Source organism: Antechinus flavipes, chromosome 4 (assembly GCF_016432865.1).
Source record: "Antechinus flavipes isolate AdamAnt ecotype Samford, QLD, Australia chromosome 4, AdamAnt_v2, whole genome shotgun sequence".
NCBI classification, from domain to species: Eukaryota; Metazoa; Chordata; class Mammalia; order Dasyuromorphia; family Dasyuridae; genus Antechinus; species Antechinus flavipes.
The window spans coordinates 107,981,740-107,997,510 of NC_067401.1; positions in this window are offsets into that span (position 1 = coordinate 107,981,740).

A 15,771-nucleotide genomic window follows, 5' to 3' on the forward strand; every position below is an offset into this window, starting at 1 on the left:
AACAAAGATCAGAATCAGTAGATTTAAAACTTATCTTCAAAAAAGAGCTTGTGAAATTAGAAAAAAGGAAGTCAAAAGGACCTTCCTCAATTGTTAACTCATATTTCCTCTCCTGCAGACACTGAGAAAGCAAAAGATATTCTCTTTGGTAGAACAGCTCAAGTATACATTCAACCCTTCTCTCCCCGCCCTGCCTTGACTTGTGATGATCCTTCATCTGCTATACCCCCAAAAGAACTGATTTCTTCAAATCCAGTTTCCCAGGAGAAATTGCCTCAACTTACTATCTCTGATTTCAGATGTCAGATTATGGTCCTTTTCAAATCCCAACTATATTTGTTTTGCATCTTTGGGACATGTAATGTTTCTTTTCTCATTTATAGTCATTCCTGTGAAAATCTGATCATTCCTTTGAGGACCACAGTCTGTTCGGTCCATCATATCATATCTAGTCAATTTCTTCTCTTTCTCCTTCTCCTCTTCTAACATCTCAGTTAGTCATCGAATTCTGTTTTGTGCTGTGCCACTAACAAAGAGAATAATTTAGCCAGATACAATTCCTGTCCTGGAATCTTACAGCCTAAAAAAAGCACACTATTAACTACATTTGTCTGAGGCTAAAGAGAAAGGAAATATTTAACTATACATAAATGAGTAAAATGAAAGTATTTAAGTGATATATTTCTAAGGAAGATGTATAGTCAGATGAGGAAATAGGAAATGAACAATGGAGCTCCATGACCAGATAAGTCAGATAAGGGAATCTATGACCTTTTCTCATATCAAGAGCAACCAAGAAAACTTCTTGAAGGAGGTGTTATTTCAGTAGCTTGAAAGAGGTATGAATGGTTTATTAGGATAAAGCATATATTTTATGTATATAGTATTGATAGTAAGGATATTTATGATAGGGAGGAAAATAAGATATGAAAAGGAACCCATTGTTTTGTGCTCCTATATAACTTTTACAAAGGCAATGATTTGCTTATGGTGAAGTATGACCCTTCACATGGACGGTATGTAGGTATTTAATCATCTTTCTAGGATACCTCACTTATTCTAATTTTGTCTTACCTTGTGAGATCTAGTTTCCAAGTGATAGAATTCTTATCCTTCAGTTGTTTTCAATCATGTCTGATTTTTCATGACTTCATTTGAGTTTTCTTGACAAAGTGATTTGTTATTTCCTTCTTCAGTTTATTTTATAGATGAAGAAACTGGGGTGGAGTTAAGAGACTTGTCCAGGGTCACACAGTTATTGACTGTCTGAGGTGAGATTCAAACTCTTGCAGATGAGTCTTCCTAACTTCAGACTTGGCACTTTATCCACTAAGGCACCATCTATATGCAAATAAGCTGAGGAATCATTATACACTGCATCATTTAGTGTCCTCAATACAGTCCTTAAATACCTTTTGGTCTATGAACTTGTTTCTTTGTTCTTATTATTTTTCATTTTCCTACAAATTGAATAATTTTTTTACCCACTTAAAATACTGAATTGTTTGTATACAAATGAAATATTGTTCCATATACTTTACAAAACTATTTGAGCATTTTAAAATTTATTCCATATTTTTTATTCTAAACCACTTGAATCCCATTTGAAAACTTTATAGCTATTTTTTATTTTATTTTATTTTTAGAACAATCAGATTTATTTAGATTAGTCTCAGGCATACAACCCAGATAGCAATGTTACCTTCTAGGAAGTTGTTAAAATGGAAATATGGCTTTGGTTATTTTCTGGTAGAACAAGTGCTCTTTTTTTTTTTCTTTCAGAAATTTTTTTTATTATAGCTTTTTATTTACAAGATATATACATGGGTAATTTGTCAGCATTGACAATTGCAAAACCTTTTGTTCCAATTTTTCCCCTTCTTCTCCCCACCCCCTCCCCCCGATGGCAGGTAGACCAATACATGTTAAATATGTTAAAGTATATGTTAAATATAATATATGTATGCATGTCCATAGAGTTATTTTGCTGTACAAAAAGAATTGGACTTTGAGATAGTGTACAATTAGCCTGTGAAGGAAATAAAAAATGCAGGCAGACAAAAATAGAGGGATTGGGAATTCTATGTAGTAGTTCATACTCATTTCCCAGAGTTCTTTCACTGGCTGTAGGTGATTCAATTCATTATTGCTTTATTGGAACTGATTTGATTCATCTCATTGTTGAAGAGGGCCATGTCCATCAGAATTGATCATATAGGATTGTTAATGACATATAAGATAGTTTCCTGGTCCTGCCCATTGCACTCAGCATCAGTTCATGTAAGTCTCTTCAGGCCTTTCTGAAATCATCCTGCTGGTCACTTATTACAGAACAATAATATTCCATAACATTTATATACCACAATTTATTAAGCCATTCTCCAATTGATGGGCATCCACTCAGTTTCCAGTTTCTGGCTACTACAAAGAGGGCTGTCACAAACATTCTTGCATATACAGGTCCCTTTCCCTTCTTTAAGATCTCTTTGGGGTATAAGCCCAGTAGTAGCACTGCTGGATCAAAGGGTATTAATAGTTTGATAACTTTTTGAGCATAGTTCCAAATTACTCTCCAGAATGGCTGGATATATTCACAATTCCATCAACAATACATCAGTGCCCCAGTTTTCCCATATCCCCTCCAACATTATCCTTCCCTGTCATTCTAGCCAATCTGACAAGTGTGTAGTGGTATCTCAGAGTTGTCTTAATTTGCATTTCTCTGATTAAAAATGAGTTGGAGCATCTTTTCATATGGCTAGAAATAGTTTCAATTTGAATTGTTTGTTCATATCCTTTGACCATTTTTCAATTGGAGAATGGCTTGATTTCTTATAAATTAGAGTCAATTCTCTATATATTTTGGAAATGAGACCTTTATCAGAACCTTTGACTGTAAAAATGTTTTCCCAGTTTATTGCTTCCCTTCTCATCTTGTCTGCATTAGTTTTGTTTGTACAAAAACTTTTCAATTTGATATAATCAAAATTTTCTATTTTGTGATCAATAATGATCTCTAGTTCTTCTTTGGTCATGAATTCCTTCCTCTTCCACAGGTCTGAGAGGTAAACTATCCTATGTTCTTCTAATTTATTTATAATCTCATTCTTTATGCCTAGGTCATGAACCCGTTTTGACCTTATTTCGGTGTACAGTGTTAATGCCTAATTTCTGCCATACTAATCTCCAATTTTCCCAGCAGTTTTTGTCAAACAGTGAATTCTTATTACCAAAGTTGGGGTCTTTGGGTTTGCCAAACACTAGATTATTAAAGTTATTGACTGTTTTGTCCTTTGAACCTAACCTATTCCACTGATCAACCAGTCTATTTTTTAGCCAATAGCAAATGGTTTTGGTAACCGCTGCTTTATAATATAATTTTAGATACTTTCATTTGATTTCTTTTTCTTTAGTTCCCTTGAAATTCTTGACCTTTTGTTTTTCCATATGAACTTTATTGTTATTTTTTCTAGGTCATTAAAATAGTTTTGGGGGAGTCTAATTGGTATAGTGATAAATAAATAGATTAGTTTAGGTAGTGTTGTCATCTTTATTATATTTGTTTGCCCTATCCAAGAGCATTTAATATTTTTCCAATTGGTTAGATCTGACTTTATTTGTGTGGAAAGTATTTTGTAGTTTTGCTCATATACTTCCTGATTTTCCCTTGGCAGATAGATTCTCAAATATTTTATACTATTGGTAGTCACTTTAAATGCAATTTCTCTTTGTAACTCTAACTGTTGGATTTTATTAGTGATATATAAGAAAGCTCATGACTTATGTGGGTTTAGTTTGTGTCCTGCAACTTTGCTAAAGGTGTGGATTATTTCTAATGGCTTTATAGTATAATTTCTGAGATTTTCTAAATATACCATCATTTTATCAGCAAAGAGTGATAATTTGGTTTCCTCATTACCTACTCTAATTCCTTTAATTTCTTTCTCAACTCTTATTGCCAAAGCTAGCATTTCTAATACAATATTGAATAGTAATGGTGATAGTGGGCAACCTTGTTTCACTCCTGATCTTATTGGGAATGGTTCCAGTTTATCTCCATTACATATGAAGCTTACTGAAGGTTTTTAATAGATGCTACTGATTATTTTAAGGAAAAGTTCATTTATTCCTATACTCTCGAGTGTTTTTATTAGGAATGAATGTTGGATTTTATCAAATGCTTTTTCTGTATCTATTGACATGATCATATGTTCTTTGTTAATTTGATTATTGATATCATCAATTATATTAATACTTTTCCTAATATTGAACCAGCCCTGCATTCCTGTATACCTATTTTTTAAATCCAGCTTTTATTAAAAGAAAGTATTTTCTCATTTCTTTTAGACTTTGAGAATGCTTTTCACATTTGTATTGAGTTTTAAATTTTAGTTCTCAGTAGAAGTTAATTGGTGAAAAACTTTACCAGCAAATGCTTCTATGTGTCTTTCTTCTTGTATTGTCTATGTTTTGTATCTTGGTAAATCAACTTAATTTCTTCCTGTGCCCTTTCAGCCAAAGGAAAAAGAGTATAAAGAATAAAACTTTCTCTGCACAACTTTTAGTCTTCAGAAATATATATATATATATATATATATATATATATATATTATATATATATATATATATATATATATATATATATATATAATATATATATAGGAACCAATTCAATTAAAAAACAAAAAACAAACTTTTTCCAAAGCAAGAAACTGAATGAAGAAGCTGGGGATGCAAAAGCAAAAATGAAAAAGAGACTGTCTTCAACTTAAAACAATTAAGTAAATTCAAAATATGTTCAGAACAATAGATATTTTCAAGAGGGTGAATCTGTTGACAACTAGGAAAGACCTACTATAGGAGGCAAAACTTGAGTTGTTTCTCTTTCTCTCTCTCTCTATCTTTCTGTCCCTGTCTGTCTCTGTCTCCATTCTAATTCTGGACAGGTCAGAGAAATAAAACTAGATAAGAGGGAAGGTAATCTGCCCCTGCTCCCCAGTCTGTACAAATTCTTGCCATTGTAAATTAATTGGAGATTAAATTTGTTACTGAAATGTAATTTCTCTGTTATTGTTGAGGTTGGGAAGGGGGACCCCAAAAGTCCCAGACAGGTGTCACAAGGTGTCTCGAAAAAATTTTTAGGCTTGAACCCATCTCCTAGTCAAAGGGAAAAATTCTTTTGTATACATAGTAATGTAGTCATTACTAAGTGGACTGAAACTGAAGGAAGGAAACAGATTTATATAGCTCTCAATCATAGATATATTAATTCTATGGCCCGAGGGTAAGGCTAGAGAGTAATCTCCAGATAAATTGTGGTCTCTGAAATTTGATTTTCACTGAACAAATCAGTCAGCAATGAACTGAGAAATAATCTATTCAGAATCAGACAGATTGGGTGTAGGGGTTTCCTGAGGCCAGAAGCTATCTGACTTAGGAGTGGTCAGAATCAGCCTCCAAAACCAAAAGTTCTAAGGTTTCATATTACATCATTCCCCTCCCTAAAGCAGTCATTTCCAAATTAATTTGGGACAAAAGGATGGAGGTCTCATCTTTTGGAGCTGCTTCATGCTGAAAAGGGGTATAAAGCTGTTCCTGCCCAGTGAGGTCCAGACTGAGGAGGGGAGACAAGATGGCAGCAGCAGCATTCAGTGGGGTGCTGAGTGTCAGAATCAATTAGCCATTGGTATTCAAGGTGAAAAAAGAAGTTGGAAGTTCATAGTTTGGAGCCTGGGGGGGAACAAATCTCACAAGTGGGTTAAAAATGCAGGGGCCAAATATGAGCAAAAAGGATAATTAAAAGTGGAGTTAGTAGGAACAATAGCCAGGATCTCAACTCAGAGAAAGGCTGGATGGGGAGGAGATGAGACTATCATGAATGTCTCTTATCCAGACAACTTTTCCTAGGATAAATACCAAGGAATGTTTTCCCCCCAAATCCCCACTTTTATCTCCTTGAAGGGGTGAGGGCAGTATCTGAAGCAGTGGTCTTATACACAGTGAAAGGAGAACTCAGATGACCTGGGGTGCAAGCACCATGTTTAAAAGGTGTTAAGCATTGGGTAGAGAGGATGATATGCAGAGTGGAAATATAATTAATCTTAAATGGATTTGATCTCGTTTTACAAAAACTCTGAGCTTTTTCAGTCTTACCAGGGAAGGCTTTTACTAGTAAAGGTGACAACAAAAACCAAAAAGCAGTTTGAAGCTCCTGAGAAAGGATATATGTGTAAAATCCATCTACCAGTCCTTGTCTGGGTGTGTACCCCTCCTCCAGAGAGGCTGCAGGATGGGGGTTTAGCAGCCCTTTCACAAACTGGGCATATTTTACAGATCTGTTTAAATTTTTCTCCCAGCTTGTGACCAGTGGAAATAGGTTTCACAAGGGATTGAAGACATAGTGATGGGGTAAGTGACATTGTCAACATGATGGGTGGAAGAGGGCAAGGGGAAGGAAGGAGGGCCAGAGGCATTTGGTAAAGGGAGCCTTTTTTAAGTAAGTAGCTTGGTGCAGGCCATAGAGAAGTTCTTACTGCCTGGCTTTGGGATTCTGAATGTTAGTTCTCAGGAGTTCATGAAGAAGCTTTAAGGAAGATAATGTGGAAGCATTAGGAGTGAGTTTGCCAGAATAATTTTGGAATAGATATTCTATAATTATTATCTTTCTGGCAAGAAGACAAAGGTTAGTCAAGTTAAAGTTATTCCCCTGTGGGGTTAGCTAGTACAAATGGTGTGACATTTGGGAAAGAGGCCTCTGCAAATAATGCATCAGGTCGCATGTGTGGGCTACCTTGAGGAAGGTGAGGGCACACCCAACAATCCTGAATGCCCCCACTGTTCATGGAGTTCACTAAAGACTAAGGAGTTATCTTACCATTGGCAGGGGCATGACAGAATAAAGTTCTCATAAATAACAAGAAAGAAAGAAAACTAATCTTAAATGCCTCAACCCGTTATTGAGTTATTTGAGAAGTGGTTTTATTCACTTTGCAAAGAGATGGGCTGGAATTAGAAGCTGAGCTGAGGGTGTTTGAAACCACCCAGAAGAAGAAAGAGTGTGTTCTCTTTTTTTCCGGCTGGGGAAGTAAAGATGCAGGGGTAAATGGGCAGCAGCAGGGGCAGCTGAATCTGCAAGCCTATTTCTCTTGCATATTTAATAGAGAGCTTTTTGCTGTCAAAAGTCCCCTTTCTTTCCACCTAACCCCATAAGTGTGCAAAATATGAAAAGCATACCTGGAGTTTGTATAGATGTTCACTTTCTGGACAGAAATTCCAGGGGGTAGTGGCTCAGCCTCCAGGATGCTATTGAAGTTCATCACAGAAATAACCTGCCTTTCTTTCCCCATTTTCAAGAAAACTGGATCCATCTGTAAACTGACTTGTCAAGAGGAATGTCCCTCAAGTCAAGTCAACTAGAGTAGACAAAATCTAAAGCTTCCTTGCAATTATGAATAAACTCACCTAACTGAGTGTTGTCAGGGAGCAGAGTGGCAGGATTAAGAGTATGACACACAAAGGCAGCTAGGTGGTGCAGTGGATAGAGACCAGCCCAGAAGTCAGTTCAAATCTGGCCTCAGACACTTAACATTTCCTACCTGTGTGACCCTGGGCAAGTCACTTAACCCCAATTACTTTAGCAAAAAAAAAAAAAAAAAAAAAAGAGTGTTACTCACCCAGAGAGTCAGGTTGGGGGTGTCTAGCAGGAGAGCCTGATGTCTAGTAAGCCTCCTACCAGCAAACCACTGATGCCCTTTGGTTTCCAAAATGCTCTAAATCTGGTGGGGAGTTAAAACCTCCAAGGACTGCCCTAAGGTGAGCTTAGAGGCTTAGAAGGGCTATGGTAGCCATTGCTCTGAGGCAGGAGAGTCACCCCAAAGACACCAAGTTTCTTTGAGAAGTAAGCTTTCATTTGGTAGGGGCCAAGGCTGGACAAGAGATTAGTTTAGCTTTCAGGATCTTAACAGACTGATAAGACTGTGGGGGGGCTGGAGAGAGGGTTTGTATGGCTGCAGCCAGAGTAGCCTCTGGAATGGGGCTGCAGATACCCTCACCTATACTGGCCCTGTGCATTGGTGGAGGGTTACATCCCCCTGAATTTGCCCTTCAAGGGCAAAAAGAAATTGTCAGTCTTATGCAATGACATGCAAAGGAAAGCATCTTTAAGATCTAGATCTAGGAGAGCCAATGTGTCTCTTGGGATCTGAGTGGGGACAGTATAGGGATTAGGCCACTAAAGCTGGGGCATGATGACTCTCCCAGGGATTCCTGGATCCCAGACAAAGGGATCTCCTTCCTCCCAGATTTCAGAGGGAATATGGGAGGGCTTTGAGAGAAGCACAAAAAGTTCACCTGGAGGTCTGAGACGGGAAAATTAGGTCCTCAATGTCATCAGTTAATCAGCCCCAACAAGGGAGCAGGACATGAGGGATTAATAGTAAAAGAGTGTTTAAATAACAGGCCAGCAAACATTACTCTATGGGGGAAGGGACAGGTGAAACCAGAGTGCCAGAGCATGACAGAGAGGCTCCTCTATAAAAAAGAAATTCAGTGGTCTTACCTGCCACATCCAAAATTAGCCTGAATTGGCCATCGTGATAGAGTTAGGGGGAGCCTGACCAAGTCCCAAACTCCTGTTGGAGGGCAGGGTATTGGGGGGGCAGCTTGACCTTTGTGGGCAGTCTCTCTTCCAGTGCTCTTCCTGATTGCACCTGGGTCAAGGGCCTGGAGTTTCCTCTGAAGATAGTTTCAAAACCAATGGCCCTGGCCATGACATCTAAAGCTTGAACCTCCATCGTTCTGGATATGGAAGCAGCTAAAAATTGAATCTGTTCCTTGTTTCTTGCTCTGGCCCTGCGGTTTGCTCCTCTGCAACTGTTTTGGTTTCTATTATTAAAGACTCCAAAGGCTGTTTCTAACAGCTGAGTTTGGTAAGTTTGAGGTCCCAAGGCTAATTTCTGCAGCTTCATCTGAATATCTGGGGCAGATTGATCAATAACAATGCATGCTGAGGACAGTGGTCCCCTCTCTGTTATTTTTTTTTTAGAACCTCTACAAGATGCCTCCGAAAGAGGGCAGGATTCTCCTCATCTCCTTGGGTAAATGTTGTGCCACAGTTCCCTTTTAATATCCTAACCAGTTTCCCTAATTGTCCTATTTAGTTACTCTGCCTCAGCTTATAACCATTCCCTCTTAATGTTTGATGGGATAAAGGTTTTATATCTTAGACCTTAGGCTATACTTATTCCCTCTTAGTGTTTAATGGAATAAAGGTTTTTATCCATTTTAGATGTCATTAGAATATCAGGAGCTTCTTCACCAGTACCTCCCATTATGTCATCCTAGGTGCCTGCCTCCATTATGCATCCCCATCCAGATACCTCCCCCATTATGTCATTGTTCTTATTATCTTATAAAGGAATCTTGTGATCCGACAATCAGGGCTGAATTCTTTGAGCCAATAGTCTCATTCAGCCCTAGGACCAAACATAGATCCATTTGGTCCCAGTAAATCTCTCCATTTAATAAACTATTAAATTGTTCTCTAATCTCTGTCTTGCTCAGTTTCTCCGGTATTATATAACTTCCCTAAATCTTTCATAATTAGGCAGGTTAAAAGATGATCCCTTTTCCCTTGAAGGGTGGGCTACTGACTTAATGATCAGGCAATCAAATTCAGAACTCAAAAAAGAATATCAGTTACAGCCCCAAGTGATTTTATCTCTAATAGCAAATTCTACCTATCACAGCTTAGGGCTAGATAAATTATTTTAAAAGTTTACCAGACTTAAACCCATAAGAGATTTTGCTTAACATGTTTTATATGTCTAAACTGATCCTGGAACAAAGGAGCAATCATTATACAGGCTTATAGATGCTTAATAAACATATTCCTTGTTAAAAACTATAAATCCTTATTTCTCAGGGTTGATGATGCTTACCCTAATGGTCTCAAGAAAACTGTCGAGGTTACAAATTAATCGGTGGAGACAGAGACCCCATGGAAGGGCTGAGCTTGCTAAGTTGTCCACCCCAAATATTCTTAGTGCTTTCAAGGATTGTACTGTTTGATACCTTCCCCACTCTGTGAAGAGAGAAAGGAATTCATACCTCATACTTAGAGGTAAACTGATAAGGCTTAATCATGATGACAATAACTCCAGTAACTTAGTTAACAATTTTAGAATTTTCCCAAGTAATAACCAAATAGTCTTAGTTGTAGTTTCTATTTCCTTAAATAAGTTTCCCTTTTGTTTTAGGGGGAAAATGAGATAATTCTTAATATTAAGATAGAACAGATTTTAAAATTGACTTAATTTTAGTTAATGAGCCTAGACAAACTGAATTGTATTTTGGTTATTTTCCAATCTACACAAATCATTTCTCTTTTGTGATCCAGGAAAAGGTGTCAGTTTTTACTGACAGGGTCCTTAGAAGTCTGATTCTGCATAGCTAGAGTTTTAAAGTAGTGGCAAACTGCTTTTCTGTTTTCCTAAAAGTTGCAAAACTCTTCTATTAACACTATCAGTGCAAATAAATATCTTTAGTGGACTTTCCTTTAAAATTGCTTAGAAATAATTTATCTGTTGGTCACATTAAAAAACAAACCAACCCATAGTTATCAAATATGAAGCAATTATATCCAGTAAAGCAGTTAACATTCATATAGCATGTTTTGTGCTAAGCACTTAACAACAACATATATTATTTCTCTTAACAAATTAGAAAACTGGCAGAAAAAATAATTTGTCATAAATTTCCTAGCTAATATATATCCATAATTGATACAGAGAATGGTGGTGTTACCAAATGCCAAGGTTGACTAGTTTTCTGGGGGCTGCACGGGGTACCCAAGTTCTTCCCAGGAAGTTCCTGGACAGAACCTAATGAGAGCTGGGGTGACTGGTGCTGGGGCTCAGGGAATGCTGACCATGGAGCTTGATCCCCAACTCCATCCCCATTCCCCCAAGCTAACTTGGGTTATCTGGGCAAAGTTGTGTGGGGTTCCCACAGTTTTGCTTCCCTTTCAGATGAGGCAGAATTTTAATTTCCCTATAATTCTGAGATGATCATCATTAGCAAACAGAGACTTGGGCTATTATTGATCTTGCTAACAATCCCCACAACTGAAGTGTTTCAGGTGTTTTGCAATTTTAAAATAGTCAAACTTCTTGATCATTGCTTTCAAAATTTTGAGAATTTGTCAAGATGTTTGGCTCTCACAATTTTTGAGAATAACAAAATCTAGCTCACAGTACAAACATGACAAAAGACATTCTACACAAAGACACGGATACACACAGAATGAAATGAAAGAGGACTGTCCCATCTTTGCCAAAAGCCATAAAATTTTGCCAAAAGCTATTCTGTAACATCTGTCTTATCTGGTGTCCCAGAGAAGGTAAAGGGTAACAAAGGATCCCTAGGGACTTTGCTGAAAACTGCAAAGAATTTCCCAGTCTGGGCATCCCCCATCAAGGAAAACTTGCTGAGCATGGAGCTTATGACAACCCAGACAAGCCTTGTTTGGGGTGTCCTACTATAGGATTGTGGGAGAAAAAAAATGAGAGGCTTACCTTGACAAGGAGGGAATCAAGCAAGGGGAGGCCATAATTATCCTGTATGAGCTAGCAAATATTGAGGTTGGCAAGGGATACCCCAAAAGTCCCAGACTGGTATTACAAAGTGTTTCAAAAGAATTTGCATGCTTGAACCCAGCTCTTAGTCAAGGGGCAAAGTTTTATTGAAAGTAATGTATGTCATTACTAAGCAACTGAAAAGGGAATTCAGTAAAGAAACTGAAACAAGGAGATAACACTTATACAGCTTTCAATCATAGATATGTTAGTTCTATGGCCTGAGGTAAAGGATAGAGAGTAATCTCCAGATAAATTGAGGGTGATCTTCAAAATTTGATAATCATTGACCAGATAATCAGTCTGCAAAAAACTGAGAAATAATCCATTCAGAATCAGACAGATTGGGCATAGGAATTTTCTGAGACCAGAAGCTATCTGACTAAGGAGTGGTCAGAATCATATTCCCAAACCAAAAGTTTTAGGGTTTCATATTGCATCACTATGAAATTCCAAATTATAAAATTTTCAAAATTTAAATTTTTAAAAATGTAATTTAAAATTATTTAAGCAATTCTAACATTTTATCCTTGGAAGACCTTTAGAATCTTGTGAATTAAAACTCCAATAATGGTAGATGCCTGAGGAATAGATAAGGCCTGCCCTTTAATAACTATCTTAAAAGTAATTGGGAGGAGTTAGTTTTTTCATATCGAATTGATTTGGCTTGTTTGGTGATTTTAAAAGAACCAATAGCACTATATAGTTATCCCTTCCACACTGGGGAAGTTAGGAGTATGGTGTTCTCTCCCCATCTAAAAAATCCACATAAAATTTTTTGGTATTCCCTTCATACCAGAGAAAAAGATCTGAATTATTATGATATTATAAGATAACATGTTGATATTTTATGATACTACACATATATTTTATTTGTTTATGAGTTTCTAAACTTTTTCTATGTTGTCTGCTGGCCTTCATGTGCCATCTGTTCAGAGCTTGATTGTAACACCCTATGTTCAATGTAGAACTTTTCTGGAAAGGATATTGGAAGAAACAATATCTTACCAAGAATTCCACTGATGAATGCAGGGAAGATTTGTTTTACATTCTTGAAAGAATGGGTGCCTAGGTTAGTAGACACACCTTTGAAACTCCAAGGGCAGCATTTTATTTCCTATCCTGAAGCACATCTCTTCCCTGATTTCCCATTAATTAGATGTTACAGAAGTTACATGACATGAATCTCCATTCTTCATTACATTACAAGTTCTTTTCCCCAACGAGCTTATATTCTAGAAGGAGGAAGATAATAGAGGAGGGCTAAGGGCAAAGAACAAAAGATCCTTTTCAAAGATCCTTTTCAAATATAAGACCACCACCCAGGATTACAAAACCCAAGGATTCTTTTTGGGGAAGATAAGCTTCACCCTTGGTTATTCCTTGATGTCATTGTGAATTTCAGTTTTCTAATTTAAGTTTCATTTCTCCAATTTAATTTTCATAACTGTGGAAACCAAATAAATGTCTTCCATTTCTCACAATACTAAAGATGTCTTAACCATCCAATCATATGTACAAAGTAGAATCCACTATGTAGAAATTTTTGTACTTTTTTATTTGTTTTTTTGATTGCAGGATGGGATCCCCACTGTTGTGGTAATCAAGTCATGACTGCATAAACAAGCAGTTTTTTAGGGCACTTTTCTACCCCTTCCTCACACCCAGAGGGGAAGCAGTGTGATTTTTAAAAGGCTTCTCAGACACCCGGGCTGTAGAATACCACTGCTGCTTCCTGTGAGAAGAGATACTATGTCCTGGGCCCCCTGTGTGTAAGGTTGTGACTACAATTCACTGTATATCTACATGTGTTACTTCCTCACTCTTCCATTGCCAAAGGACTTTGAGATAGGTAAAATGATAAAATGGTATGGGGATGTCTTTCAATTCGTGTGTAAATTGAATTAAAGTGAGGCAAAGTTGCATGAAGTCATTGGCTACACTCTCTTCCAGAGTCATCACTGTCCAGTGACAGAACAGAGTCAAGATGACTGGTGTTAGCTGAAGATGGAGTGGATGATTTTGGTATCTTTGATATCTAACCATGCTCTAAGCTCTCCATAGCACCACCTTTGGCTGCCTTCATGATTGTTGAAACTAATTGTTCTCATCCACCCATTCCACTAGAAAAAGTCTTCACATTCTTGGGTAGACTTCCTCTTAACTCCCCATAAAGTTTGAGACCCATTGGTTACATTCAATCTGGTTTAGCACATTTGCAAAAATGGCGTTGCTTCTGTGAATGTTCTTTAGGTCCACAGATGAGAATTAAGTAGATCAGGTAGACACCAAAAATGGAAAGCAGTCCTGAAAAGGAGTCTGTAACTTTCACCCCAGAGATACTAGTCTTCTCTGAACATACTCCATCCCTGCCTGGCCTATAATAAGCAGTTAATAAATGTCTATTATATTACCAAAAATAGAGCAGGCAGGGAGAGGACAGGGATAACAGAGATGATATTGGTCATCATCAATTTCCCATTTCAAAACTCACAAGTCCTGAAATGCTAGGACCCTGGAAGTATGGGACTCTAGGCCAGGAGATTGGTTTCTAGGCACGACATTACTCATTCATTCATCCCTTACATTTTATTTTTTCCTTTTAGCCCCTTACTTTACTCATCTATAAAATGAGGTGTTTAAACTAATATATCTTTAAAAAAAACTTTAATATTTTATTTCCCCCTCACATGTTAAAACAATTTTAATACTTAAAAAAAAAAAAACTCTTTCTCTCATTGCCTACCCTTACTTCTTCATGAGATAGTAAGCAATCCTGGATCACAATCTAATACATGTGCAATCTTGCATAACATTCCTATACTGGTCATTTTGTAAAAGAAGACTTTAGAAAGAAAGGAAGGAGAGAAAAAGGGGAGAAGGAAAGAAAAAAAAGAAGGAAGGAAAGAAAGAAAGAAGGAAAGGAGAAAGGGAAGGAAGAAGGGAGAGAGGGAGGGAGAAAGGAAGGAAAGAAAGGAGAAAGGAAGGAAGAGAGAAAGGGAGAGAGGGAGGAAGGAAGCAAAGAAAGGGGAAAGGAAGGAAAGAAGGAAATAAGGATGGAAGGAAAGAAGAAAGGAAAGAAAGTAGGGAGAGAAGGAGGAAGGAAAGAAGAGGAAGGGAGGGAGGAAGGAAAGGGGAAAATAGCATGTGCCAGTCTATTGGACAATATGAACTCTCTTTGGAGGAGGATAGCATTCTTTATCTTGAATCTTTTGGGATTGTCTTAGATCATTGCATTGCTGAGAATAGTTAAGTCATTTACAATTTTTCATTATACAATCTCGCTATTATTGTGTACATCATTCACAATATATCTTTAAAGACACATCTAGTTCTGATAAATCTGTAAACAATAAGAAGTGCCCAGTTTGCAGAATTGTAGGACAGTGACTGGGCCTAATTCTGTTCTCACAGCACTTAAAATACTGTGGAAAATTAGGAAACAGGAAGAGTATCAGTATAAACAGGGACTCTCTCTGTAAATACAACGTATCTTTGAAGAAACAAGGAGAGGAAAATTCTGGACAGCAGATGGAGCTCTTGGCAAAGATACTGCTCAGCTTTTCATAGCATCAACCAATCTTCCCTTTCTATGCAGGTAGAAAATGTGGGATTATTTAAAGGCAACCAAATATCTTATTAGGCACAACTATATTCTACAATGGAAAAAATCCTAGCTTGGAAGTCTAGAATCTTGGGTCGTAGAGCTATGTCTAATCCTAGGTTTGTTAAAATTTGCTGCGAGACTTTCAAAAAGACCTTTAGACCCTCTTACAGTGGTGTAGTAGAGAGAGTGCTGTGTCTCATCTTTCTAAGTTCAAATCTGGCCTCAGACATTTACTAGTTGTGTGAACCTGGGCAAATCACTTAATTCTGATTGCCTCATAAAAAAGAAAAAAATGAAATCATTGGTGACTGAATTTTATGATTCATGTTAAGGTAGTATAGTATGATAGAACTGTCAGAGGTCTCGAAGATAATCTAATCCAACCCACTTATTTTAAAAATGAGGAATCTATGGTCCAGAGAGGTTAAATCATTTGATGAAGGCCACATAAGTATTAGATATCAATAGATATATTTGAATGCTGTTTCTCTGACTAAAGCCAGTGTGCTTTCTATTGTAGGGCACATCCTC